Source organism: Scyliorhinus torazame, chromosome 3 (assembly GCF_047496885.1).
Source record: "Scyliorhinus torazame isolate Kashiwa2021f chromosome 3, sScyTor2.1, whole genome shotgun sequence".
Taxonomy (NCBI): Eukaryota; Metazoa; Chordata; class Chondrichthyes; order Carcharhiniformes; family Scyliorhinidae; genus Scyliorhinus; species Scyliorhinus torazame.
The window spans coordinates 359,947,652-359,972,776 of NC_092709.1; positions in this window are offsets into that span (position 1 = coordinate 359,947,652).

The following is a 25,125-nucleotide window of genomic DNA, read 5'->3' on the forward strand; positions in this document are numbered from 1 at the left end:
CACAGACACGTTATCATGGTGCATATCCCAGTCCCCACAGACACGTTATCATTTTGCATATCCCCGTGCCCACAGACACGTTATCATGGTGCGTATCCCCGTGCCCACAGACACGTTATCATGATGCATATCCCGTGCTCACAGACACGTTATCATGGTGTGTATCCCCGTGCCCACAGACACGTTTTCAAGGTGCATATCCCCGTGCCCACAGACACGTTATCATGGTGCGTATCCCCGTGCCCACAGACACGTTAGCATGGGGCGAATCACCGTGCCCACAGACACGTTATCATGGTGCATATCCCCCTGTCCACAGACACGTTATCGCGGTGCGCATCCCCGTGCCCACAGAAACGTTAACATGGTGCATATCCCGGTGCCCACCGACACGTTATCATGGTGCGTATCCCCATGCCCACAGACACGTTATCATGGTGCATATCCGCATGCCCACAGACACGTGATCATGGTGCATATCCCGGTGCCCACAGACACGTTATCATGGTGCGTATCCCCGTGCCCACAGACACGTTATCATGGTGCATATACCCGTGCCCACAGACACGTTATCATGGTGCGTATCCCAGTGCCCACAGACACGTTATCATGGTGTGTATCCCCGTGCCCACAGACACGTTATCATGGTGCATATCCCCGTGCCCACAGACCCGTTATCATGGTGCGTATCCCCGTGCCCAGAGGCACGTAATCATGGTGCGTATCCCAGTGCCCACAGACACGTTATCATGGTGCCTATCCCCGGGCCCACAGACACGTTATCATGGTGCATACCCCCGTGCCCACAGACACGTTATCATGGTGCGAATCCCCGTGTCCACAGACACGTTATCATGGTGCGAATCCCCGTGCCCACAGACACGTTATCATGGTGCATAGCCCCATGCCCACAGACACGTTATCATGGTGCGTATCCCCGTGCCCACAGACACGTTATCATGGTGCATATCCCCGTGCCCACAGGCACGTTATCATGGTGCATATCCCCATGCCCACAGACACGTTATCATGGTGCGTATCCCCGTGCCCACAGACACGTGATCATCGTGGGCATCCCCGTGCCGACAGACACGTTATCATGGTGCGAATCACCGTGCCCATAGGCACGTTATCATGGTGCATATCCCCGTGCCCACAGACACGTTATCATGGTGCTTATCCCCGTGCCCACAGACCCGTTATCATGGTGCGTATCCCCGTGCCCACAGACAGGTTATCATGGTGCGAATCCCAGTGCCCACAGACACGTTATCATGGTACATATCCCCGTGCCCACAGACATGTTATCATGGTGCATATCCCCGTGCTCACAGACACGTTATCATGGTGCGTATCCCCGTGCCCACAGACACGTGATCATGGTGGGCATCCCCGTGCCAACAGACACGTTATAATGGTGCTAATCCCCGTGCCCACACACACGTTATCATGGTGCATATCGCCGTGCCCACAGACACGTGATCATGGTGCATATCCCCGTGCCCACAGACACGTTATCATGGTGCGTATCCCCATGTCCACAGACACGTTATCATGGTGCATATCCCCGTGCCCACAGACACGTTATCATGGTGCATATCCCCGTGCCCACAGACACGTTATCATGCTGCATATCCCCGTGCCCACAGACACGTTATCATGGTGCGTATCCCCATGCCCACAGACACTTCATCATGGTGCATATCCCCGTGCCCACAGACACGTTATCATGGTGCGAATCCCCGTGCCCACAGACACGTTATCATGGTGCATATCACCGTGCCCACAGATACGTTTTCATGGTGCGTATCACCGTGCCCACAGACACGTTATCATGGTGCGTATCCCCATGCCCACAGACACATTATCATGGTGCGTATCCCCATGACCACAGACACGTTATCATGGTGCATATCCCTGTGCCCACAGACACGTTAACATGGTGCATATCCCCGTGTCCACAGACATGTGATCATGGTGGCTATTCCCGTGCCCACAGACACGTTATCATGGTGCACAGCCCCGTGCCCACATACACGTTATCATGGTGTGTATCCCCGTGCCCACAGACACGTTATCATGGTGTGTATCCCCGTGCCCACAGACACGTTCTCATGGTGTGTATCCCCGTGCCCACAGACACGTTATCATGGTGCGTATCCCCGTGCCCACAGACACGTTATCATGGTGCATATACCCGTGTCCACAGACACGTTATCATGGTGCATATCCCCGCCCCCACATACACGTTATCATTATGCATATCCCCGTGCCCACAGACACGTTAACATGGTGCGTATCCCCGTGCCCACAGACACGTTATCATGGTGCGCATCCCCGTGCCCACAGACACTGTAACATGGTGCATATCCCGGTGCCCACCGACACATTATCATGCGGCGTATCCCCGTGCCCACAGACACGTTATCATGGTGCATATCCGCATGCCCACAGACACGTGATCATTGTGCATATCCCGGTGCCCACAGACACGTTATCATGTTGCATATACCCGTGCCCACAGACACGTTATCATGGTGCGTATCCCCGTGCCCACAGACACGTTATCATGTTGCATATACCCGTGCCCACAGACACGTTATCATGGTGCGTATCCCCGTGCCCACAGACACGTTATCATGGTGTGTATCCCCGTGCCCACAGGCACGTTATTATGGTGCATATCCGCATGCCCACAGACACGTTATCATGGTGCATATCCGCATGCCCACAGACACGTGATCATTGTGCATATCCCGGTGCCCACAGACACGTTATCATGTTGCATATACCCGTGCCCAAAGACACGTTATCATGGTGCGTATCCCCGTGCCCACAGACACGTTATCATGTTGCATATACCCGTGCCCACAGACACGTTATCATGGTGCGTATCCCCGTGCCCACAGACACGTTATCATGGTGTGTATCCCCGTGCCCACAGACACGTTATTATGGTGCATATCCGCATGCCGACAGACACGTTATCATGGTGCATGTCCCCGTGCCCACAGACACGTTATCATGGTGCGAATCACCATGCCCACAGACACGTTATCATGGTGCATATCCCCGTGCCCACAGACCCGTTATCATGGTGCGTATCCCCGTTCCCACAGACACGTTATCATGGTGTATATCCCCGTGCCCAATGACACGTTATCATGGTGCGAATCCCCGTGCCCACAGACACGTTATCATGGTGCGAATTCTCGTGCCCACAGACACGTTATAATGGTGCGTATCCCCGTGCCCACAGACACGTTATCATGGTGCATATCCCCGTGCCCACAGACACGTTATCATGGTGCATATCCCCGTGCCCAAGACACGTTAACATGGTGCATATCCCCGTGCCCACAGACACGTGATCATGGTGGGCATCCCCGTGCCCACAGACATGTTATCATGGTGCGAATCACCGTGCCCACAGACACGTTAACATGGTGCATATCCCCATGCCCACAGACCCGTTATCATGGTGCGTATCCCCGTGCCCACTGACACGTTATCATGGTGCGAATCCCCGTGCCCACAGACACGTTATCATGGTGCTTATCCCCGTGCCCACAGACACGTTATCATGGTGCATATCCCCGTGCCCACAGACACGTTATCATGGTGCATATCCCCGTGCCCACAGACACGTTATCATGGTGCATATCCCCGTGCCCACAGACACGTGATCATGGTGGGCATCCCCGTGCCAACAGACACGTTATAATGGTGCGAATCCCCGTGCCCACACACACGTTATCATGGTGCATATCCCCGTGCCCTCAGACACGTGATCATGTTGCATATCCCCGTGCCCACAGACACGTTATCGTGGTGCGTATCCCCGTGCCCACAGACACGTTATCATGGTGCATATCCCCGTGCCCACAGACACGTGATCATGGTGCATATCCCCATGCCCACATACACATTATCATGGTGTGTATCCCCGTGCCCACAGACACGTTATCATTGTGCGTATGACCGTGCCCACAGACACGTTATCATGGTGCGTATCCCCGTGCCCACAGACACGTTATCATGGTGCGTATCCCCGTGCCCACAGACACGTTATCATGGTGCGTATCCCCATGCCCACAGACACGTTATCATGGTGCATATCCCCGTGCCCACAGACACGTTATCATGGTGCGAATCCCCGTGCCCACAGACACGTTATCATGGTGCGTATCCCCGTCCCCACAGACATGTTATCATGGTGCGAATCCCCGTGCCCACAGACACGTTATCATGGTGCATATCACCGTGCCCACAGACACGTTATCATGGTGCGTATCACCGTGCCCACAGATGCGTTATCATGGTGCATATCCCCATGCCCACAGACACGTTATCATGGTGCGTATCCCCATGCCCACAGACACGTTATCATGGTGCATATCCCTGTGCCCACAGACACGTTATCATGGTGCATATCCCCGTGTCCACAGACACGTGATCATGGTGGCTATCCCCGTGCCCACAGACACGTTATCATGGTGCGCAGCCCCGTGCCCACATACACGTTATCTTGGTGCATATTCATGTGCCCACAGACACGTTATCATGGTGTGTATCCCCGTGCCCACACACACGTTATCATGGTGTGTATCCCCGTGCCCACAGACACGTTATCATGGTGTGTATCCCCGTGCCCACAAACACGTTATCATGGTGCATATCTTCGTACCCACAGACACACCGAGGCCTCCTCCTCCTCCTGCATCACCTGGTACGTTGCCGAGATCTTCCCCTCTCCAACCCTCGCCCCCGAGAGCACCCTGTCCTGTACCGTGTGTGTCGGCAGCAGCGGAAATTCCACCACTTGCCGCCTGGCAAACGCCCTTACCTGTAGATACCTAAAGGTGTTTCCCGTGGAGAGCCCGTACTTCTCCTCCCAGGCTCGCGAACTTCCCATCCACAAACAGGTTCCCCAACCTTCTTATCCCTGCCCTGTGCTACCCTGAAAACCCTCCATCTATTCTCCCTGGGACAAACTGGTGGTTCCCCCATATCGGGTCCACACCGAGGCCCACACTTCCCCCCCTGTGCCGCCTCCATTGCCCCCAAATTTTGAGGGTAGCCGCCACCACCGGGCTCATGGTATACCTCATTGGAGGGAGCGGCAGCGGTGCCGTTGCCAGCGCCACCAGACTCGTACCCACACAAGATGCCGTCTCCAGCATCTTTCATGCTGCCCCTCCCCCTCCATCACCCACTTGCGCACCATCGCCTGATTGGCGGCCCAGTAGTACCCACAGAGGTTGGGCAGCGCCAGCCCCCCTCCCCCCCCCATCACTACTCCGCTCCAGGAACACCCTTCTCACCCTCGGAGTCCCTCGCGCCCACACAAACCCCGTTATGCTCCTGTTGACCCGCCTAAAGAAGGCCTTTGGGATAAGAATGGGGAGGCACTGGGACAAGAACAAAAACCTTGGGAGCACCGTCATTTTGATTGACTGCACCCTACCCGCCAGGGACAGCGGCAACGCGTCCCACCTCTTAAACTCCTCCTCCATTTGCTCCACCAGCCTTGTAAAGTTAAGCCTATGCAGGGCCCCCCAGCTCCTGGCCACCTGGACCCCCAAATACCTGAAGCTCCTCTCCGCCCTTTTTAGTGGGAGCTTGCCAATCCCCCTCTCCTGGTCCCCTGGGTGAACCACGAACAACTCGCTCTTCCCCATGTTGAGCTTGTACCCCGAGAAATCCCCGAACTCCCTGAGGATCCTCATTACCTCTGGCATTCCCCCCACCGGGTCCGCCACATATAGCAGCAGGTCGTCCGCATAAAGCGACACCCTATGCTCCTCCCCACCCCGCACCAACCCCCTCCAGTTCCTCGACTCCTTCAGTGCCATAGCCAGGGGTTCAATCGCCAGTTTGGGATAGGGGGGACAGGGGACACCCCTGCCTCGTCCCTCGATACAACCGAAAGTACTCAGACCTCCTTTTGTTCGTGGCCACACTCTCCATCGGGACCTCGTACAACAGCCTAACCCACCTGACAAACCCCTCCCCAAACCCGAACCTCTTCAGCACCTCCCACAGATACCCCCACTCTACCCTATCGAAGGCTTTCTCAGCGTCCATCGCCACCACTATCTCCGCCTCCCCCTCCCTCGCCGGCATCATGATAACGTTCAGGAGCCTCCGCACATTCGCGTTCAACTGCCTCCCCTTCACAAACCCCGTCTGGTCATCGTGGACAACCTGCGGCACCCAATCCTCAATCCTCGTGGCTAAACCTTCGCCAGCACCTTGGCATCTACATTTAACAACGAAATCGGTCTGTAAGACCCACACTGCAGGGGATCCTTGTCCCGCTTCAGGATCAAGGAGATCAGTGCCCGGGACATCGTCGGGGGCAAAGCCCCCCCCCCCCCCCCCCCCCCCCTCCTTTGCCTCATTGAAGGTCCTGACTAGCAACAGGCCCAACAGGTCCACATATCTCTTGTAAAATTCGACCGGGAAACCATCCGGCCCCGGTGCCTTCCCCGCCTGCATGCTCCCTAACCCTTTGGCCAGCTCCTCCAGCCCAATCGGGGCCCCTAATCCCACCACCAGTCCCTCCTCCACCTTCGAGAACCTCAGTTGGTGCAGAAAGCAGCCCATCCCTCCCTCCCCCCGTGGGGGCTCAGACCGATACAATTCCTCATAAACATCCCTGAAGGTGATGCATTTTGGTGGATCCAATTCAGGTGGGAGCTATAAAATAAATGGCAGAACCATCAGGAGCAGAGAGACACAGAGATATCTGGGCGTGCAGGTCCACAGATCATTAAAAGGGGCAGCACAGATGGAAATGGTGGTAAAGAAAGCATACGGCATGCTTGCCTTCATAGGGCAGGATATCGAGTATAAAAGTTCGAAAATTGTTACAATTATATAGAACGTTGGTTAGGCCACATTTGGAATACTGTGTCCAATTCTGGTCACCGCACTATCAGAAGGACGTGGAGGCTTTGGAGAGCGTACAGAAAAGGTTTACCAGGGTGTTGCCTGGTATGGAGGGTATTAGCTATGAGGAGAGATTGAATAAACTGGGATTGTTCTCCCTTGAGAGGGTGACCTGATAGAAGTTCATAAAATTATTAGGGGTATAGACAGGGTGAACAGTTAGCAGCTTTTTCCCAGGCGGAAATGACAATTACAAGGGGGCACAAGTTCAAGGTGAGGGGGGAAAGGTTCAGTGCAGATGTGCGGGGGCAGTTGTTTACACAGAGGGTGGTGGTGGCCTGGAATGTACTGCCAAGTGAGGTGGTTAAGGCAGATACTTAAGACTTGTCTGGATAGGCACATGAACAGATGGGGTATAGAAGGACACAGATAGTTGGTGGATCGGACACGTGATCGCCGCAGGCTTGGAGGGCCGAAGGGCCTGTTCCTGTATTGTTCTTTGTTTGGATTGGGTTAGTTTATTGTCACGTGTACCAAGGTACAGTGAAAAGTATTTTTCTGCGAGCAGCTCAACAGATCATTAAGTGCCTGGGAAGAAAAGGGAATAAAAGAAAATACATAATAGGGCAACACAACATATACTATGTAACTACATAACACCAGTATCGGGTGAAGCATACAGGGTGTAGTGTTAATGAGGTCAGTCCATAAGAGAGTCGTTTAGGAGTCTGGTGACAGTGGGGAAGAAGCTGTTTTTGAGTCTGTTCGTGCGTGTTCTCAGACTTCTGTATCTCCTGCCCGATGGAAGAAGTTGGAAGAGTGAGTAAGCCGGGTCGGAGGGGTCTTTGATTATACTGCCCGCTTTCCCCAGGCAGCGGGAGGTGTAGATGGAGTCAATGGATGGGAGGCAGGTTTGTGTGATGGACTGGGCGGTGTTCACAACTCTCTGAAGTTTCTTGCGGTCCTGGGCCGAGCAGTTGCCATACCAGGCTGTGATGCAGCCCGATAGGATGCTTTCTATGGTGCATCTGTAAAAGTTGGTAAGGGTTAATGTGGACATGCCGAGTTCCCTTAGTTTCCTGAGGAAGTATAGGCGCTGTTGTGCTTTCTTGGTGGTAGCGTCGACGTGGGTGGACCAGGACAGATTTTTGGAGATGTGCACCCCTAGGAATTTGAAACTGCGAACCATCTCCACCTCGGCCCCGTTGATGCTGACAGGGGTGTGTCCAGCACTTTGCTTCCTGAAGTCAATGACCAGCTCTTTAGCTTTGCTGGCATTGAGGGAGAGATTGTTGTCGCTACACCACTCCACTAGGTTCTCTATCTCCCTCCTGTATTCGGACTCATCGTTATTCGAGATCCGTCCCACTATGGTCGTATCGTCAGCAAACTTGTAGATGGAGTTGGACTGGGAATATGACCTATCTCCTCTCTCCCTCAGCACGCTTCCCGATTTTAAAACCACAGGTGAACGGGCTGTGAGTCCTCCTGGTGGAGGTGGACCATTCAGAGGCTCCGCAGAACACCAGGTCGGGCCCATCAATGATATGGCAACAGCATTTATTGTACGTGGGAGTAGAATGCATTGGCGTGTCTACCGAGGCACCGGAGAATCGCACATCATCAGGCACTTGGGGCCGGCCACCATTTTCGTCTCACGTGCGATTCCCCGCCTGATTGCAGTTGACGATCCTGGCGTCGCTGGACAGATAATCCCTCTTTGTCTGAGATGGTGATGTCCAGCACCTTACTGAACTTTAAAGTTTGCTTTGAGTTTGTGGTTTGTATTCAGTAATTTCAGAAATACAGCACTCACCAGCTTTCTGAAGAGAGATAGCGGGACCTGGACTCTGCTTGTGACCTATAATGGTTTTCCTGCAGATGAGAGGAGAGAGAAGAGAGAGAGGAGAGAGAGCGATAGAGGAGAAGAGAGAGGAGAGAGAAGAGAACATAGAACATACAGTGCAGAATGATGCCATTCGGCCCATTGAGATAGAGACAGAACAGAGCCAGACAGAGAGAGAGAACAAAGAACAAAGAAATGTACAGCACAGGAACAGGCCCTTCGGCCCTCCAAGCCCGTGCCGACCATACTGCCCGACTAAACTACAATCTTCTACACTTCCTGGGTCCGTATCCCTCTATTCCCATCCTATTCATGTTTTTGTCAAGATGCCCCTTAAATGTCACTGTCGTCCCTGCTTCCACTACCTCCTCCGGTAGCGAGTTCCAGGCACCCACTACCCGCTGTGTAAAAAACCTGCCTCGTACATCTACTCTAAACCTTGCCCCTCTCACCTTAAACCTATGCCCCCTAGTAATTGACCCCTCTACCCTGGGGAAAAGCCTCTGACTATCCACTCTGTCTATGCCCCTCATAATTTTGTAGACCTCTATCAGGTCTCCCCTCAACCTCCTTCGTTCCAGTGAGAACAAACCGAGTTTATTCAACCGCTCCTCATAGCTAATGCCCTCCATACCAGGCAACATTCTGGTAAATCTCTTCCGCACCCTCTCTAAAGCCTCCACATCCTTCTGGTAGTGTGGCGACCAGAATTGAACACTATACTGCAAGTGTGGCCTAACTAAGGTTCTATACAGCTGCAACATGACTTGCCAATTCTTATACTCAATGCCCCGGCCAATGAAGGCAAGCATGCCGTATGCCTACTTGACTACCTTCTCCACCTGTGTTGCCCCTTTCAATGACCTGTGGACCTGTACTCCTAGATCTCTTTGACTTTCAATACTCTTGAGGGTTCTACCATTCACTGTATATTCCCTATCTGCATTAGACCTTCCAAAATGCATTACCTCACATTTGTCTGGATTAAACTCCATCTGCCATCTCTCCGCCCAAGTCTCCAAACAATCTAAATCCTGCTGTCTCCTCTGACAGTCCTCATCACTATCTGCAATTCCACCAACCTTTGTGTCGTCTGCAAACTTACTAATCAGACCAGTTACATTTTCCTCCAAATCATTTATATATACTACAAAGAGCAAAGGTCCCAGCACTGATCCCTGCGGAACACCACTGGTCACAGCCCTCCAATTAGAAAAGCATCCTTCCATTGCTACTCTCTGCCTTGTATGACCCAGCCAGTTCTGTATCCACCTTGCCAGCTCACCCCTGATCCCGTGTGACTTCACCTTTTGTACTAGTCTACCATGAGGGACCTTGTCAAAGGCCTTACTGAAGTCCATATAGACAACATCCACTGCCCTAACTGCATCAATCATCTTTGTGACCACCTCGAAAAACTCTATCAAGTTAGTGAGACACGACATCCCCTTCACAAAACCATGCTGCCTCTCACTAATACGTCCATTTGCTTCCAAATGGGAGTAGATCCTGTCTCGAAGAATTCTCTCCAGTAATTTCCCGACCACTGACGCAAGGCTCACCGGCCTGTAGTTCCCTGGATTATCCTTGCTACCCTTCTTAAACAGAGGAACAACATTGGCTACTCTCCAGTCCTCCGTGACATCACCTGAAGACAGCGAGGATCCAAAGATTTCTGTCAAGGCCTCAGCAATTTCCTCTCTAGCCTCCTCCAGTATTCTGGGGTAGATCCCATCAGGCCCTGTGGACTTATCTACCTTAATATTTTTCAAGACGCCCAACACCTCGTCTTTTTGGACCCAGGCTATCTACACACCCTTCTCCAGACTCAACATCTACCAATTCCTTCTCTTTGGTGAATACTGATGCAAAGTATTCATTTAGTACCTCGCCTATTTCCTCTGGCTCCACACATAGATTCCCTTGCCTATCTTTCAGTGGGCCAACCCTTTCCCTGGCTACTCTCTTGCGTGTAAAATCTTTATGTACGTGTAAAAAGCCTTGGGATTTTCCTTAACCCTATTTGCCAATGACTTTTCATGACCCGTTCTAGCCCTCCTGACTCCTTGCTTTGCGCTGATCAAGGAGACACAGCCTGAGTGAGTGAGACACAGACAGACTGAGAATTTGGGAATTTGGTGCAGTGAGGTAATTCGGTGCAGAGTGGGAGAAGGTGCTTTTCCCCTACTGCTTTGTTCTCTCTCTTTCTTCGGGCCTAATTTCGGGAGCCGTTCGGAGGAGGAGGAGCACTCTCTGTGAGTATAAAAACCTAACGGTAACTTCCTGTTTTCCAGTTTTTTTTCAAAAGTGACGTCAAGAGGGAAGCTGTGATCTGATTGGTTGATAGCAAATCTGCCCCAAATTTAAAAAAAACACAGCTAAACTCGTAAACTTAAATTAAACTAATTAATTAATTAGAGATGGCTGGTCAGGTGATGTGCTTGAGCTGCTTGATGTGGGAGCTGGCAGATCCCATTGCGAGCTGCAGCGACCACATCTGCAGTAAGTGTTGGCTGCTCGAAGAGCTCCGGCTCAGAGTTGATGAGCTGGAGTCTGAGCTTCAAACACCGAGGCACATCCGGGAGAGGGAGACTTACCTGGACACTGTGTTTCAGGAGGCAGTCACACCTGTCAGAGTAAGTAGTTTAAATCCTGCCAGTGGCCAGGGACAGCAGGGTGTGACTGCAAGTCAGGCAGGTAAAGGGAACCAGCAGTCAGGAACTCAGGAGCCTCAGCCCTTGACCCTGTCCAACAGGTATGAGGCACTTGCTCCCTGTGTGGATGGGGAACAGGGCTGCAGGAAGGATGAGTCAGCTGACCAAGGCACCATGGTTCAGCAGGCCATTCAAGGGGAGGGAGTAAATAGGCAAGTTGTAGTTTTAGTGGATTCTATTATCGGGGGATAGATAGTATCCTTTGTGAGCAGGATAAAGAGTCCCGCATGGTATGTGGCCTGCCCGGTTCTAGGGTGCGGGACATCTCTGACCGGCTTGAAAGGATACTGGAGAGGGAGGGGGAGGATCCAGTTGTTGTGGTCCATGTCGGTACCAACAACATAGGCAAGTCTAGGAAAGAGGACCTGTTTAGAGATTATAAAGAGCTAGGATTCAAATTAAAAAACAGGTCCTCAAGGGTCATAATCTCCGGATTACTGCCCGAGCCACGTGCAAATTGGCATAGGGAGGCAAGAATAAGGGAAGTTAACACGTGGCTGAAAGAGTGGTGTGGGAATGAGGGGTTCCTTTTCATGGGACACTGGCATCAGCTTTGGGACAGGGGGGACCCATACCGTTGGGCTGGTCTCCACCTGAACCGAGCTGGGACCAGTGTTCTGGCGAAAAGAGTAAATAGGGTGGTCAATAGGACTTTAAACTAGAGATTGGGGGGGGAAGGGAAAGTCAGGGAACCAAGAGGTGAAGTAATCAGTGGGAAGCGTAGCTGCTTAGGAATACAAAAAAGCACGAAAAGACAGAACTCAGGAGAGGTTACGATAGTCCCCATCCCACAAAATATGACACAGTGTATGGAAAGGCTCAGTAAACCAAGGTCCACCACACTAAGAAAACAAAAAGGGAAGGTCAATAGAGAATTAAAGGTGCTATATTTAAATGCGCGCAGTGTACGGAACAAGGTAGATGAGCTTGTGGCCCAGATTGTGACTGGCAGGTATGATGTGGTAGGCATCACAGAGACGTGGTTGCAGGGGGTTCAGGACTGGCATTTAAACATCCAGGGATTCACAACCTATCGAAAAGACAGAGAGGTGGGCAGAGGGGGCGGGGTTGCCTTGTTAATTAGGAATGAAATTAAATCAATAGCACTAAACGACATAGGGTCAGATGATGTGGAGTCTGTGTGGGGAGAGTTGAGGAACCACAAAGGCAAAAAAACCATAATGGGTGTTATGTACAGGCCTCCTAACAGTGGTCAGGACCAGGGGCACAAGATGCACCACGAAATATAAAGTGCATGTCAGAAAGGCAAGGTCACAGTGATCATGGGGGACTTTAATATGCAGGTGGACTGGGTAAAAAATGCTGCCAGTGGACCCAAGGAAAGGGAATTCATTGAATATTTACAGGAGGGCTATTTGGAACAGCTTGTGATGGAGCCCACGAGGGAACAGGCCATTCTGGACTTAGTGTTATGTAATGAGCCAGACTTGATTCAAGATCTTAAAGTAAGGGAACACTTAGGAGACAGTGATCATAATATGGTCGAATTCAATCTCCAATTTGAAAGAAAGAAGGTAGAATCAGATGTAAAGGTGTTACAGTTAAATAAAGGTAACTACAGGGGCATGAGGGAGGAACTGACGAAAATTGACTGGGAGCAGAGCCTAGTGGGAAAGACAGTAGAACAGCAATGGCAGGAGTTTCTGGGAGTAATTGAGGACACAGTACAGAGGTTCATCCCAAAGAAAAGAAAGGTTATCAGAGGGGGGATTAGGCAGCCATGGCTGACAAAGGAAGTTAGGGAATGCATCAAAGCAAAAGAGAAAGCCTATAATGTGGCAAAGAGTAGTGGGAAGTCAGAAGATTGGGAAGGCTACAAAAACAAACAGAGGATAACAAAGAGAGAAATAAGGAAAGAGAGGATCAATTATGAAGGTAGGCTAGCCAGTAACATTAGGAATGATAGTAAAAGTTTCTTTAAATACATTAAAAACAAACGGGAGGCAAAAGTAGACATTGGGCCGCTCCAAAATGACGCTGGTAATCTAGTGATGGGAGACAAGGAAATAGCTGAGGAACTAAATAAGTACTTTGCGTCAGTCTTCACTCTAGAAGACATGAGTAATATCCCAACAATTCCGGAGAGTCAGGGGACAGAGTTGAATATGGTAGCCATCACAAAGGAGAAAGTGCTAGAGAAACTAAGAGGTCTAAAAATTGATAAATCTCCGGGCCCAGATGGGCTACATCCTAGAGTTCTAAAGGAGATAGCTGAAGAAATAGTGGAGGCGTTAGTTATGATCTTTCAAAAGTCACTGGAGTCAGGGAAAGTCCCAGAGGATTGGAAAATCGCTGTTGTAACCCCCCTGTTCAAGAAGGGAACAAGGAAAAAGATGGAAAATTATAGGCCAATTAGCTTAACCTCGGTTGTTGCAAGATTCCAGAATCCATTGTTAAGGATGAGATTTCTAAATTCTTGGAAGTGCAGGGTCGGATTAGGACAAGTCAGCATGCATTTAGTAAGGGGAGGTCGTGCCTGACAAACCTGTTAGAGTTCTTTGAAGAGATAACAAATAGGTTAAACCAAGGAGAGCCAATGGATGTTATCTATCTTGACTTCCAAAAAGCCTTTGATAAGGTGCCTCACGGGAGACTGCTGAGTAAAATAAGGGCCCATGGTATTCGAGGCAAGGTACTAACATGGATTGACGATTGGCTGTCAGGCAGAAGGCAGAGAGTTGGGATAAAAGGTTCTTTTTCGGAATGGCAACCGGTGACGAGTGGTGTCCCGCAGGGTTCAGTGTTGGGGCCACAGCTGTTCTCTTTATATATTAACGATCTAGATGACGGGACTGGGGGCATTCTGGCTAAGTTTGCCGATGATACAAAGATAGGTGGAGGGGCAGGTAGTATGGAGGAGGTGGGGAGGCTGCAGAAAGATTTAGACAGTTTAGGAGAGTGGTCCAAGAAATGGCTGATGAAATTCAACGGTTATCTGGACCACTGGGAGCTCTTCCGGGGCAGGTGTGACCTGTATAAGATGGACGGGTTGCATCTAAACCGGAGAGGCATAAATATCCTGGCCGCGAGATTTGCTAGTGTCACACGGGAGGGTTTAAACTAGTATGGCAGGGGGGTGGGCACGGGAGCAATAGGTCAGAAGGTGAGAGCGTTGAGGGAGAACTAGGGAATATGGACAGTGTGGCTCTGAGGCAGAGCAGACGGGGAGAAGTTGCTGAACACAGCGGGTCTGGTGGCCTGAAGTGCATATGTTTTAATGCAAGGAGCATTACGGGTAAGGCAGATGAACTTAGAGCTTGGATTACTACTTGGAACTATGATGTTGTTGCCATTACAGAGACCTGGTTGAGGGAAGGGCAGGATTGGCAGCTAAACGTTCCAGGATTTAGATGTTTCAGGCGGGATAGAGGGGGATGTAAAAGGGGAGGCGGAGTTGCGCCACTTGTTCAGGAGAGTATCACAGCTATACAGCGAGAGGACACCTCAGAGGGCAGTGAGGCTATATGGGTAGAGATCAGGAATAAGAAGGGTGCAGTCACAATGTTGGGGGTATACTACAGGCCTCCCAACAGCCAGCGGGAGATAGAGGAGCAGATAGGTAGACAGATTTTGGAAAAGAGTAAAAACAACAGGGTTGTGGTGATGGGAGACTTCAACTTCCCCAATATTGACTGGGACTCACTTAGTGCCAGGGGCTTAGACGGGGCAGAGTTTGTAAGGAGCATCCAGGAGGGCTTCTTAAAACAATATGTAAACAGTCCAACTAGGGAAGAGGCGGTACTGGACCTGGTATTGGGGAATGAGCCCGGCCAGGTGGTAGATGTTTCAGTAGGGGAGCATTTCGGTAACAGTGACCACAATTCAGTAAGTTTTAAAGTACTGGTGGACAAGGATAAGAGTGGTCCGAGGATGAATGTGCTAAATTGGGGGAAGGCTAATTATAACAATATTAGGCGGGAACTGAAGAACATAGATTGGGGGCGGATGTTTGAGGGCAAATCAACATCTGACATGTGGGAGGCTTTCAAGAGTCAGTTGATAGGAATACAGGACAGGCATGTTCCTGTGAGGAAGAAAGATAAATACGGCAATTTTCGGGAACCTTGGATGACGAATGATATTGTAGGCCTCGTCAAAAAGAAAAAGGAGGCATTTGTCAGGGCTAAAAGGCTGGGAACAGACGAAGCCTGTGTGGCATATAAGGAAAGTAGGAAGGAACTTAAGCAGGGAGTCAGGAGGGCTAGAAGGGGTCATGAAAAGTCATTGGCAAATAGGGTTAAGGAAAATCCCAAGGCTTTTTACACTTACATAAAAAGCAAGAGGGTAGCCAGGGAAAGGGTTGGCCCACTGAAGGATAGGCAAGGGAATCTATGTGAGGAGCCAGAGGAAATGGGCGAGGTACTAAATGAATACTTTGCATCAGTATTCACCAAAGAGAAGGAATTGGTAGATGTTGAGTCTGGAGAAGGGGGTGTAGATAGCCTGGGTCACATTGTGATCCAAAAAGACGAGGTGTTGGGTGTCTTAAAAAATATTAAGGTAGATAAGTCCCCAGGGCCGGATGGGATCTACCCCAGAATACTGAAGGAGGCTGGAGAGGAAATTGCTGAGGCCTTGACAGAAATCTTTGGATCCTCGCTGTCTTCAGGGGATGTCCCGGAGGACTGGAGAATAGCCAATGTTGTTCCTCTGTTTAAGAAGGGTGGCAGGGATAATCCCGGGAACTACAGGCCGGTGAGCCTTACTTCAGTGGTAGGGAAATTACTGGAGAGAATTCTTCGAGACAGGATCTATTCCCATTTGGAAGCAAATGGACGTATTAGTGAGAGGCAGCATCGGTTTTGTGAAGGGGAGGTCGTGTCTCACTAACTTGATAGAGTTTTTCGAGGAGGTCACTAAGATGATTGATGCAGGTAGGGCAGTAGATGTTGTCTATATGGACTTCAGTAAGGCCTTTGACAAGGTCCCTCATGGTAGACTAGTACAAAAGGTGAAGTCACACGGGATCAGGGGTGAACTGGCAAGGTGGATACAGAACTGGCTAGGCCATAGAAGGCAGAGGGTAGCAATGGAGGGATGCTTTTCTAATTGGAGGGCTGTGACCAGTGGTGTTCCACAGGGATCAGTGCTGGGACCTTTGCTCTTTGTAGTATATATAAATGATTTGGAGGAAAATGTAACTGGTCTGATTAGTAAGTTTGCAGACGACACAAAGGTTGGTGGAATTGCGGATAGCGATGAGGACTGTCTGAGGATACAGCAGGATTTAGATTGTCTGGAGACTTGGGCGGAGAGATGGCAGATGGAGTTTAACCTGGACAAATGTGAGGTAATGCATTTTGGAAGGGCTAATGCAGGTAGGGAATATACAGTGAATGGTAGAACCCTCAAGAGTATTGAAAGTCAAAGAGATCTAGGAGTACAGGTCCACAGATCACTGAAAGGGGCTACACAGGTGGAGAAGGTAGTCAAGAAGGCATACGGCATGCTTGCCTTCATTGGCCGGGGCATTGAGTATAAGAATTGGCAAGTCATGTTGCAGCTGTATAGAACCTTAGTTAGGCCACACTTGGAGTATAGTGTTCAATTCTGGTCGCCACACTACCAGAAGGATGTGGAGGCTTTAGAGAGGGTGCAGAAGAGATTTACCAGAATGTTGCCTGGTATGGAGGGCATAAGCTATGAGGAGCGATTAAATAAACTCGGTTTGTTCTCACTGGAACGAAGGAGGTTGAGGGGCGACCTGATAGAGGTATACAAAATTATGAGGGGCATAGACAGAGTGGATAGTCAGAGGCTTTTCCCCAGGGTAGAGGGGTCAATTACTAGGGGGCATAGGTTTAAGGTGAGAGGGGCAAAGTTTAGAGTAGATGTACGAGGCAAGTTTTTTACGCAGAGGGTAGTGGGTGCCTGGAACTCACTACCGGAGGAGGTAGTGGAGGCAGGGACGATAGGGACATTTAAGGGGCATCTTGACAAATATATGAATAGGATGGGAATAGAAGGATACGGACCCAGGAAGTGTAGAAGATTGTAGTTTAGTCGGGCAGTATGGTCGGCACGGGCTTGGAGGGCCGAAGGGCCTGTTCCTGTGCTGTACATTTCTTTGTTCTTTGTTCTTGTTTTGTGGGCAAGTGCGAGGTCTTACACTTTGGAAAAAAGAATAGAGGCATGGACTATTTTCTAAACAGTGACAAAATTCATAATGCTGAAGTGCAAAGGGACTTGGGAGTCCTGGTCCAGGATTCTCTAAAGGTAAACTTGCAGGTTGAGTCCGTAATTAAGAAAGCAAATGCAATGTTGTCATTTATCTCAAGAGGCTTGGAATATAAAAGCAGGGATGTACTTCTGAAGCTTTATAAAGCATTAGTTAGGCCCAATTTAGAATACTGTGAGCAATTTTGGGCCCCACACCTCAGGAAGGACATACTGGCACTGGAGCGGGTCCAGCGGAGATTCACACGGATGATCCCAGGAATGGTAGGCCTAACATTCGATGAACGTCTGAGAATCCTGGGATTATATTCATTGGAGTTTAGGAGGTTGAGGGGAGATCTAATAGAAACTTACAAGATAATGAATGGCTTAGATAGGGTGGATGTCGGGAAGTTGTTTCCATTAGCAGGGGAGACTAGGACCTGGGGGCACAGCCTTAGAATAAAAGGGAGTCACTTTAGAACAGAGATGAGGAGAAATTTCTTCAGCCAGAGAGTGGTGGGTCTGTGGAATTCATTGCCACAGAGGGCGATGGAGGCCGGGACGTTGAGTGTCTTTAAGACAGAAGTTGATAAATTCTTGATTTCTCGAGGAATTAAGGGCTATGGAGAGAGAGCGGGTAAATGGAGTTGAAATCAGCCATGATTGAATGGCGGAGTGGACTCGATGGGCCGAATGGCCTTACTTCCACTCCTATGTCTTATGGTCTTATGCTTTAGGTCCTTCCTACTTTCCTTATATTCCACACAGGCTTCATCTGTTCCCAACCTTTTAGCCCTGATAAATGCCTCCTTTTTCTTTTTGACGAGGCCTACAATATCTCCCGTTATCCAAGGTTCCCGGAAATTGCCGTATTTATCCTTCTTCCTCACAGGAAAATGCCGGTCCTGAATTCCTTTCAACTGACACTCGAAAGCCTCCCACATGTCAGATGTTGATTTACCCTCAAACATCCGCCCCCAATCTAGGTTCTTCAGTTCCCACCTAATATTGTTATAATTAGCCTTCCCCCAATTTAGCACATTCACCCTAGGACCACTCTTATCCTTGTCCACCAGTACTTTAAAACTTACTGAATTGTGATCACTGTTCCCGAAATGCTCCCCTACTGAAACTTCTACCACCTGGCCGGGCTCATTCCCCAATACCAGGTCCAGTACCGCCCCTTCCCTAGTTGGACTGTTTACATATTGTTTTAAGAAGCCCTCCTGGATGCTCCTTACAAACTCTGCCCCGTCTAAGCCCCTGGCACTAAGTGAGTCCCAGTCAATATTGGGGAAGTTGAAGTCTCCCATCACCATAACCCTGTTGTTTTTACTCTTTTCCAAAATCTGTCTACCTATCTGCTCCTCTATCTCCCGCTGGCTGTTGGGAGGCCTGTAGTAAACCCCCAACATTGTGACTGCACCCTTCTTATTCCTGATCTCTACCCATATAGCCGCACTGCTCTCTGAGGTGTCCTCCCGCAGTACAGCTGTGATATCCTCCCTAACCAGTACCGCAACTCTATCCCACCTGAAACATCTAAATCCTGGAACGTTTAGCTGCCAATCCTGCCCTTCCCTCAACCAGGTCTCTGTAATGGCAACAACATCATAGTTCCAAGTGCTGATCCAAGCTCTAAGTTAATTTGCCTTACCCGTAATACTTCTTGCATTAAAACATATGCACTTCAGGCCACCAGACCCGCTGTGTTCAGCAACTTCTCCCTGTCTGCTCTGCCTCAGAGTCATACTGTCCCTATTCCCTAGTTCTCCCTCAATGCTCTCACCTTCTGGCCTATTGCTCCCCATTCCATACTAGTTTAAACCCTCCCGTGTGACACTGGCAAACCTCGCGGCCAGGATATTTATGCCTCTCCAGTTTAGATGCAACCCGTCCTTCTTATATAGGTCACACCTGCCCCGGAAGATCTCCCAGTCGCCCAGATAATGGAAACCCTCCCTCCTACACCAGCTGTTTAGCCACGTGTTTAGCTGCTCTATCTTCCTATTTCTAGCCTCACTGGCACGTGGCACAGGGAGTAATCCCGAGATTACAACCCTAGAGGTCCTGTCTTTTAACTTTCTGCCTAGCTCCCTGAACTCCTGCTGCAGGACCGCATGCCCCTTCCTGCCTATGTCGTTAGTACCAATATTTACAACGACCTCTGCCTGTTTGCTCTCCCCCTTCAGGATGCCCTCTACCCGTTCGGAGACATCCTGGACCCTGGCACCAGGGAGGCAACATACCATCCTGGAGTCTCTTTCATGTCCACAGAAGCGCCTATCTGTGCCCCTGACTATAGAGTCCCAATGACTTTTGCTCTTCTGCGCTTTGACCCTGCCTTCTGAACATCAGAGCCAGCCGTGGTGCCACTGCTCTGGCTGCTGCTGTTTTCCCTGATAGGCTATCCCCCCCGACAGTATCCAAAGGGCTATACCTGTTCGAGAGGGGGATAACCACAGGGGATTCCTGCACTGACTGCCTGCCCTTTCTGGTGGTCACCCATTTCTCTGCCTGCACCTTGGGTGTGACCACATTTATATAACTGCGATCTATGACGCTTTCCGCCACCTGCATGCTCCTAAGTGCATCCAATTGCTGCTCCAACAGAACCATGCGGTCTGTGAGGAGCTCAAGTTCGGTGCACTTTCTGCACAGTCAGAGCACTGCACCCCTCCAACTGACATTGCGTCAATTAATTAGTAAATTAAAGTTAAAAGTTAAAAAAAAATTTTTAAGTTACTGTTAACTATCTGTTTCCTAGCACTAGATTTCTACTATAAATGTGAAAGCTAAATATAGTACTCTCCGATCTCTGGCTCAGATACCCCTCTAAATTATAATTAAGTAATTATGTTTGATTAGTTTCCCAATGCTTAATTTTTTTAATTTAGTGTAGATTCCCAACCAGCCAATCAGGTCACAGCTTTTCTGTGATGTCACTTCAGTTTCCCCCCCCCCCCCCCCACACACACACACAATTTGAAAAGGTAATAAAAGTAAAAATGAGTAAAAATCACTTGCTTACCTTCTGAGGGTCTCAGATGCTCTCAGGTTCTCTCCCTGCAGATTAAAAGTTACTGGACAGAAGAAAGAGAGGGAACAAAACAGTAGGGAAAAAGCACCTTCTCCGACTCTGCACTGAATTACCTCACTGCACCAAATTACCAAGTTCCAAATTCCCACTCTGGATGTGTCTCACTCAGGCTGTGTCTCTTTGACCAGCGCAACGTTTACTGAGTGCGCTTTCTGTCTGTCTTTTATACAGTCTTCAGGATGACTCACACTACTTAAACTTCAAAGAGAAGAATACAATGTGCACCTTTGTGCCCCTAAACAGGCCTCAAGTGACTGCCAGATAACTGCCTCTCAGCAATTAGGGTGGGGGCAGCTTCAGCCAATCAGACACTAATCTACACTGCACATTTGACTGAAAAACAACAGAATTAGATTAATCACTTACCTTTCCTGGTTACCTCACTGCACCAAATTACCAAGTTTCAAATTCCCACTCTGGATGTGCCTTACCCACTCAGGATGTATCTCTTTAACCTGCTCAACCCGGGTCCCTGGCACTGTGAGACAGCAGTGTTAACCCGGGACCCTGGCACTGTGAGACAGCAGTGTTAACCCGGGTCCCTGGCACTGTGAGACAGCAGTGTTAACCCGGGTCCCTGGCACTGTGAGACAGCAGTGTTAACCCGGGTCACTGGCACTGTGAGACAGCAGTGTTAGCCCGGGTCCCTGGCACTGTGAGGCAGCAGTGTTATCCCGGGTCCCTGGCACTGTGAGACAGCAGTGTTAACCCGGGTCCCTGGCTCTGTGAGGCAGCAGTGTTAACCCGGGTCCCTGGCACTGTGAGACAGCAGTGTTAACCCGGGTCCCTGGCACTGTGAGATAGCAGTGTTAACCCGGGTCCCTGGCACTGTGAGGCAGCAGTGTTATCCCGGGTCCCTGGCACAGTGAGACAGTAGTGTTAACCCGGGTCCCTGGCACTGTGAGACAGCAGTGTTAACCCGGGTCCCTGGCACTGTGAGACAGCAGTGTTAACCCGGGTCCCTGGCACTGTGAGGCAGCAGTGTTAACCTGGGTCCCTGGCACTGTGAGACAGCAATGTTAACCCGGGTACCTGGCACTGTGAGACAGCAGTGTTAACCCGGGTCCCTGGCACTGTGAGACAGCAGTGTTAACCCGGGACCCTGGCACTGTGAGACAGCAGTGTTAACCTGGGTCCCTGGCACTGTGAGACAGCAGTGTTAACCCGGGTCCCTGGCACTGTGAGGCAGCAGTGTTAACCCGGGACCCTGGCACTGTGAGGCAGCAGTGTTAAGCCTGGTCCCTGGCACTGTGAGGCAGCAATGTTAACCCGGGTCCCTGGCGCTGTGAGACAGCAGGGTTAACCCGGATCCCTGGCACTGTGAGACAGCAGTGTTAACCCGGACCCCTGGCGCTGTGAGACAGCAGTGTTAACCTGGATCCCTGGCGCTGTGAGACAGCAGTGTTAAGCACTGTGCCAGCGATCCTACCTATTTCAAATCATCTATAAACATTATAAAGTGTATCCATATTCTGTCTCTGCCCAGCAGATTTTAATGATGCTGAGATGATGGACTTGGCAAACATTGGAATTCGGTGCAGTCCTCCAATCTCAAAGTCCTTGTGTAATTGAAGCTGGCTGTATAGCCCAGAGACCCTGTCAGCTCTCTATAGATAATTTTGCAAGAGTAAATGTTCGCTATTTTATAAAAACTGGAGGCTAAAAATGTTCAAACCTGCACCAATAGGGAACCAGTTTCTGTCAAACATTTAATATAGTTTCACATTTTCATGGACGGTGTGTGGCGCAGTGATTAACACTGAAACTGCGGCACTGAGGACCCGGATTCGAATCCCGGCTCTGGGTCACTGTCCGTGTGGAGTTTGCACATTCTCCCCGTGTTTGCGTGGGTTTCGCCCCCACAAACCAAAGATGTACAGGATAGGTGGATTGGCCACGCTAAATTGCCCCTTAATCGGAGAAAAAATAATAGTTTCACTTTTTCTCCCTTTCGAAAATACTCTAATTGGCAGGATAATTAAAACTTGATAATGAGATGAGCGTGAAGCAGTGACCTCCTTCGGTTCCTCTGCAATACACACTTCCTGACGGCCTTTCCAAAAACCTGCCTTTCCTACCAAACAAACCAATCAGAATTCTTACTGTGCCCAGCCCAGTCCAACGCCAGCATCTCCACGTCATGGCCAATCATTCAGTCACTTCCCCCAGCCCTTCACACAATTTGACATAAAGCTAACACAATGAAGTGCTTTTCCTTTGGTTCCTATAGTTATATCTGGTGGGGTGCAAGCAGATTAGCAGATCCATTATGTGTTAGTTGTCATGGGTTTTGAACTGCTCACTCACCTTGAGACACAACTCTGTAGCTGCAAGGGCCTGGGCGGGATACTCCGACCCGGAGACTAAGTGTTGACACCGGCACAGGATTCCTGGAGTTCCATGACAGCGAAACTGGCACCCCACCTGGACCGATTCTGCTACTGTTAAGGGGCTAGCACTGATGCCCATCCCTTTCTCTCAGCTCCTTCGCCTCCGTCGCATTTGTTCCGATGATGCCACTTTCCAAAATGGTGCTTCGAAAATGTGTTCCTTCTTCCTCAACTGTGATTTCTCACCTACAGTTGTGGACAGGGCCCTCAACAGTGTGTGGTCCATCTCCCGCGCCACTACCCTCGCCCCCTCCCCCCCTCCCAGAACAAGGATGGAGTCCCCCTCGTTCTCACATTTCACCCCACCAGCCTCCGTATGCAAAGCATAATCCTCCGCCATTTTCGCCAACTCCAGCGTGATGCCACCACCAAACACATCTTCCCTTCACTCCCTCTGTCAGCATTCCACAGAGACCGTTCCCTCCGAGATAATCTAGTCCACTCCTCCACCATACCCAGTACCTCTCCCATCACCCATGGCACCTCCCCATGCAATCGCAGAAGGTGTAACACCTGCCCCTTTACCTCTTCCATGCTTAACATCCCAGGGCCAAAACACTCATTCCAGGTTAAGCAGCGTTTCACTTGCATCTCTTCCAATTTGGTCTATTGCATTCGCTGCTCCCAATGTGGTCTCCTTTATATCGGAGAGACCAAACGCAGACTGGGTGATCGCTTTGCTGAGCATCTTCGGTCTGTGCGCATTCAGGACCCTGACCTTCCCGTTGCTGCCATTTTAACAAAAGACCCTGCTCCCAGGCCCACATGCCCGTTCTTGGCCTGCTGCAATGTTCCAGTGAAGCTCAACGCAAACTGGAGGAACAACATCTCATCTTCCGGTTCGGCACGCTACAGCCTTCCGGTCTCAACATCGAATTCAACAATTCAGATGATCAGCCCCACCTCGACCCATTTGTTTTCATTTCATTTTAACTGCCTTTTACCATTTCTTTCTTTCGTCTTTCTTAATATACATTTAACTCCCCCCACCCCTCCATCTTATCCACCTTTCCTTACCCTTTCTCCCCTTTGCTTCCTCTTCCCCTCCCCCACATTTACATCTGTCACAGTTTACCCTCTGATGTTAGTTTCTCTGCTGTTTGACCTTTCACACCTTTTGCCCTCTCTGGGGACTGCCATTAGCACTCTTTCCCCTTGGTTTCTGTGGCCATTAGCACCCCGTTTCCCTAGGTTTCTGTATCATCTTTCATTCTCACTCCACAGTATAAATATCTCTGTCTGTTAGCTCTGACAAAGAGTCATCGGACTCGAAACGTTCGCTCTTTTCTCTCCCTACAGATGCTGCCAGACCTGCTGAGACTTTCCAGCATTTTCTCTTTCGCAGCACTGACTCCACGTGGAACACCATCGATTCCAATGAGAAACGGGGCCGGATTTGTTGAATTCGGGATTGACACTCGGGAGGCTAATCAGCTGCAGCTGCAGATACACACGTCACTCCCCACACACACCATCCCAGCCAACACAGCGAGGAGAGCGACATTGCGTTTCATGGATGCCGAGCTGGAGACCCTCCCTGGACATTGTGCAGGAGGAGCAGGTGTACCCTGTACCCCGACCCAGGAAGGAGGCTGCCACCCACCGTGCCTGGGTGCAGGTGGCAGAGGTGGTCAGCGCCACAAGCAACACTGTCTGGAACGAACAGACGGGCCGGAAGAAATGACACGACCTCCTCAGGGACCTCCTCAGGGCGGCCAGGGTGAGTCGGCACTGAGGCAACAACCCCCCCCAGCGTCAGACTCTCTAACAACCGCAACCCCCCCCCCCCCCCTCCACCCCCCAGCGTGGACTCTCTAACAAACTCAAGGCCCCCCCACAGCGCGGGCTCTCTGACAACCACAACCCCCCTTCCCCAGCGCGGGCTCTCTGACAACCACAACCCCCCTTCCCCAGCGCGGGCTCTCTGACAACCACAACCCCCCTTCCCCAGCGCGGACTCTCTGACAACCACAACCCCCCTTCCCCAGCGCGGACTCTCTG